Genomic DNA, 6,000 nt, shown 5'->3' with positions numbered 1-6,000 from the left:
CTCACTTGTGTCTTCCACCATCCCATTTGAAGTGTGCCAAGTGAATGAAACTACTGAGCTGTGTTTACTTTTCTCCTCGGTAGTGACGAGGTTGACAACCATCTTGAGCGCAAATTTTGTTGGGATGAGAAGAGGTGTGATTCCTCATTGATGCAGCTATGCTGGCAGAAATCTGTACTGAGGTGCAGTCCAAATAAGGTCTTTGGAAGTCATTAAAGCCTGAATGTTACGTGTAATCACACAGAACTTTGAGAACATGCGGTTCTTGCCTTCCAGCCTGATTCTTCACTGCCTTACATCTTCAGAGTCATTGACCTTTTCCCAACTGGCTGTAGACTTCTGTCAAGTCTGAACTGAGTTAGAAAAGTAATTAAATTTATTTTTTTGAGGGGTTAAGAATAGATAGGTGGATCAAGTGAAGAGTCTAATGCTACACTCAGTGTGGTCCTGGCATTCAGATTTTTGGCTCTGATTACAAGATGCAGCTTTACCTGCATAGCTGCATCTTTCTCTAGACCTTTATCATGTCTAAGAGGGTTTTATTTGTGTAGGTATAAATAAAGCATTCTTTGTTTAAAAGGTGTATGAGGATAATTTCACTTTGTACCAGCATAATAAAAATACACTACAATCGCTTCCAAACAAAGCATGAGAAACTGGAAAAAGGGAGAGTCCTATTGATGAAAGTGTAGTAGACTTAGCCTTATATTATTTTGCCAACACACCTGTGAATGAACTTTATTGTTACAGACTTGTCCACTGTTATCTTACTATAGTTTTTACATTGCTTTTGTACAGAACATGCTTTTGCAGACAGATGAAATACCTGAGATTAGATTAAATGGAATCTCTGCTCATGTAGTGAACACTGACACAACTGATATTAGTAGTTTAGTACTTCTAAGGTAGCCAGTATGGGAAGGAAGCATTTGCAGGACCAGATGGTGCAGGGCTACCATACTGCAGAGCATTTGCAGGAGAAGGGAGAAAATGAAATTAATAGTGGTGGTGTGTTTTTTATTTTCTCCAAAATGCCCTCTAGTGATGTTTGAACTTTTAGTAGGCTTATAGTAAAGTTAGCTCATTTTGTTAAAAATAATTTTGCCTTTCGTAAAAGTTTATCTCACTATAAATTAAGCCTTCCTAGTTAATTTTTTTGTATGTTTCTTATTTCTTTGCCAACCTAATCACGTTCTTTCCACACAAAATGAAGAAAAAAGCTTTGTTAACTTCAAAATACTTTTTTTTTTAAAGTAAATAGCCATGAAAGCTTTTACTTATATGAAAACCCAGGATAAAAATGTTCTGTTTTTTTCCAACAAAGCAGCAGTATCTCCTTACTCACACCTAGTAAGATAGTGTTTCATAAAGATTTGTATGTGATGATTTCTGAAATTGTTAACCAGTTAACATGCAAATAAACTATTATTTGTATAGCTTGGTTCTACAAATTATTTTTTTTCCCCTGTGTTAAAAATTGGGATACATGCCTCATTTGAGTGCATACAACCCCTACTTTTTAAAGTCAAATGCTTTAAAGTAATGCGAGTAAAGTCTAAAATTGTCTATAAAAACCAATTCATTAGATATTTTAAAATATCTTGAAGTGCCAAAAAAGCTTTCCAGAAATCAGTGATTGCAGTGCAAACGTGCCACAAAGGGGAACTGTTAACAAGTGTGCCTTTGCCAATGGTAGGAAGATTGCCAACATCTGATTGGCTTTAAAGTTTTGTTCTGTCAATGGTGTATTGTATCTTACAAGCAGTAATGCCAACCTTATGATTTAGACATAAGGGGAAATGGGACCTCAAAATATCTGACTGATTATGGCAGGAAGGAACTATTTTCTTGAGGAAAACTTGCTAGCCTACTTGTTGCTCTGGTGTAAGTAAAGAGTTCATTTTGTACAATACAGCAAAAAGAACAGCGTAAAAATTATATATGAGAATGACAAGTAGTAAACATATAACTGGTAAGTATCTGTTTACATTGGTAGATCTTATAGTGCTTTATAAAAAAAGGGTATAGATGTCATCATAAGAACTGATCTTTTAGCTGCCAAACCCATTTAAGTCATTGTTGCTCCACAAACCTAGGTATACCTGGAGCCCCCCCCAGTCAGTCCAGTCAGTCCGATTGCTTTTTGACAGCTTTCTATACTGGACCTGCGAAATGAGCAGGATTTAAAAAAAATCCCCACTGCTTTTGCCCCGGCTGCTCATCCCCGTCCTTGCATTACAATTTACGGCCCTCTCAGGTATGCTGATACAGCTGTTGTTAACCCACATCCTTTCCCTCATCTGTTTTACAGTCTGCCCCAACAAATGCTTGCACTGGTGCACACTGGTCCTCCCTCTGTAGGGACTGAATGGGCCAAGCTGGAATGAATGAGTGGGACAGAAAGCTCTGAAATCGGCTCCTAAACTACTGGATGTTGGTAATGTAAAACCAAATTCTCGGTCATGGGAAGGCTAATGAGGTTCCCGGTGTCATGCAACACGTCAGTGACAAAAAAGGGAAAGAAAATGCAACTTTCTTGACTCTCATTATCGTATAACCAGGTCATACCCATTACCATTATTACCATGTTCATTAAGCCACATTGCCTTGCTCTTATTAACGCATAGTTACCATATAAACTTGCTTTGTAGACTGCTGCTGGCACGTTTCTGCAGGATCTGAGAAATGTGGAGAAAAAGATACAGTACCTTTATACTGCATGGTCCTGTATCCCTGTATCCCAGCTTGTTACATCATCAAAAACTTGGGTAGATTTACTTACATGATTACCCAATGAATGCTTAGTGACATTGTAAATCTAAACCTTAGTGTTTAAGTGACTGAGATTTATTTTCTTACACAAATATTTCTTACAGAAATATGTGTAGACCTTAGGTGTGCTCCTTAACATTTGTGGCCTTGTAACATGGATGTTAAGACATGAGAACTTGTCAGAGCACTCGTAATACAGAAAGCAGCTGCTATTGATGTACATCAATAGGTAGGTACTTTTCTACCTGTTGGTACATTGTGCCCACTAAGTTCCAGGATATGTAAAAAACCATAAACAAACATGTAAATAAACAGAAAATAATGTAAAGAATGCTACTCTTTTTATTCTTAGTGCTGAAAATGTGGCCATCTTAGTTTGCTTTAAAGGTCTCATATAAAAAGACAAAACAAAGAATTAAAAATCCCCCTACAAATACAGAATACTTATAGTATATTTTTGTCAGTTTGCATTTTCTTAGATTTAAGGATTTTTTTTCCCTCAATAAGGAACCTATGAAAGCAAAGGGAAATATATGCACTATGGCATATTATGCTAAGGGTATTTAGATTCACTTTTAGAGCCTGCCCCTGACTTTAACTGTATTGATGCGGGATGATTACATTTGATCAGGTTTTTTTTTAAATTTTCCACTACTTTAGGGAGATTTCCTTTTCAGGACATGGAGTTTCATATTCTGGGTTGATAACTAAGCATAATTTTCACTGAATTCAGCAAGAATTACAGGCATACAACACCTATAAAATGGGACTGTCATTGCAGAGTGGTATTTAAATTCGACATTAACACTTCTTAGTGTAGCCAAAAGAAACTACAGTGGATGCAACAGCACATTTGAGACTTGATTCAAAATTAATTGCCAGCCAAGCCTTCAGTGTTTTATTCCCCCTTCTAGCCTTTCATCTTGCATTTGTTGCATTTACCTCTCTGCATTGGAGAGCTTTCATAATGTTTGTAAAATGCAATAAAAGTGTAGTGAAGCTGCTCAGGGATCCCTGAGCTGCAAATAGTTGGAGCTGGGAGAGCATTCCAGAGAAATATCCTTGCATATTTCCTCTCTGACTGGTCACTGCTGGAGACAGACTACTGCGCTAGAGGGACCTTGAGTCCAACATAATATGACATTCGTCACACTTGTAAATATTTGAGTTGGGATTCTGAGGGCAGCATTCATTTCCTAGCTGTGTGCACTTCACTAGATAACTAACTGGAATGTATAAGCAGCAATGCAAGTGGTTATTTTTGCCTACAGAAAAAAAACCCTTGTGTAATCTGAACTGCTTTATTTCTTGCTGAATTGTATGATATTTTCTGCAGCAGTATGTAATTTAGTAATCAACCATGAACTGAATATGTGTGATATTCTGAATAGCACATATACTTAAGGGGAATCAAATTCCAGGCTTATGTGGGAATGTAGTGCCCTGGGGGAACATAGAAACCTTGTTTTGGTATGAACACTTACTGCCTGTTTTGTCAGAAGCATTTGTACTGTAGTTTGGAAAGCGGTCACATCCCACTGGGACACCAGGTGAATGTTAGAAAGGGCAGATTACCACAGGGTACCAGTGCATATGTGTTTGTACTAACTGATACCAATTTCAGTTTAGCACCAGAGTTTTTGCCCTCTTTTTAGCCCTGATAAATCCCATTAAGATGTTTAGGCTAGACTGTGCTGACTGGGTTTCTCGGAAGAGCTGAAAAGATTCAAGCACCTATTTCCCAGAAGAATTCAATCATCTCCAAGTTCTCTTCAAAATCCCACCCAAGTAAAATGCAATAGAAATACTTTATCTAGATGAATTTAATTGGAAAATGCTGTGGAGAACAAGTCCTTTTAATCACAGCATTTTGCTAAATAGAATGTGTTGCCGTTCTGGTTATGAGCAAATTCAATCGCTACTATCTTTTACAAATAAGTAGGATGTTCTATGTGGGTGACTGTATATAGGTTGTACCATGAACAATATAGAGCTGTTCCATTTGGCGAATTGGCACAAAAAAATTCAAAATGTAAGGACCTGTATAGCATCCCATAGCAATTTGGGGTTGGTTTAATTTTTGTGTTTTAACTGAAAAATATGTTTCAGATTATTTTAATGGATTTAGAATCTGTCGATGTTTGTGTACAATACCTTATTTTTACATGCTTATTTCACATGACATAGAAATGCAAAGAGGAGGAGGACTTTGGTTCAGATTTAGATGAACAGCTTTTGCAAAAGCAGCTGAAGAAGGAAACAAATTCCAAAAGAAATATTGCTACATATGATAAATAGTTGGTATCAGTCATGGTCATTATATTTTGACTTCTACCTGCAACGTACTACATAGGGAACATACTGATTGGTGTAGGAATTGCACAAAACAGTCACTCAATGCCCTTCTGCCAGTTATGGGGTACTGACATAGGAAAAGAAAATTAACATGGTAGGCAACATGGAAAAGCAATGTGGAAAAGCTACACGATAAGTTGATCTCAAACTTAGGGGCCAAGTAAGGATGAGGTAATTGTTGCCCAGGAAAAGATGCATGCATATAAAGCACAGAAAACATATACAACACAGAAAAAATAGTTACATTTTTTCCAGCCAACATATGTATATCAGCCTAAAAGCATGAACCTCACATTACTCTCTGATAAAATCCTGAACTCGCCTCCTTGTGATATAGAAAGAGGAATCCTGGCACTAACTCAGTCCTTGGGTTTTCCTACACAAGAGTGTAAAGCACATTGCTTCAGAAACATTTTCTTCGTGTGGTGTGCTCCTGAGCAAAGTCTTGGCTTTGACAAAATGGGAGGTGATCTTGCTCCTATTGACATTCTTAGGAATTTTTTCCTGATTTTAGAGGAAGCAACATAAGGTCCCCAGAGGAGTAAGGTGTATTAGGGGATATTCCTCATCACTGGCTTGCTAGAAGAATTAGTACCCAGAAACATAACCTACTGCAGATGAAGAGAGCAATTAATTAACTTTTGACAAAGAGACACTGTTCCTTAAGTAATATAAATCAACACAAAAGAACCAGCTTTTATTTTCTATACCTGGTTGCAAAATTTGGACTCAATTTCGTATGTTTTGTGCGTGCAATTAATAATAAATTTAATTCCTTTGGAATTTTAGCCATATAGAGGATATAGGAAACATCAACTTTATGTGCAAAAGGACAGAGAAGACTTTTACAAGAACAGCACACAAATCAATGGG

The sequence above is a fragment of the Aptenodytes patagonicus genome, chromosome 2, assembly GCF_965638725.1.
Source record: "Aptenodytes patagonicus chromosome 2, bAptPat1.pri.cur, whole genome shotgun sequence".
Classification (NCBI taxonomy): Eukaryota; Metazoa; Chordata; class Aves; order Sphenisciformes; family Spheniscidae; genus Aptenodytes; species Aptenodytes patagonicus.
The sequence above is the reverse complement of the archived record's forward strand: the minus strand, read 5'-3'. Positions refer to the sequence as shown.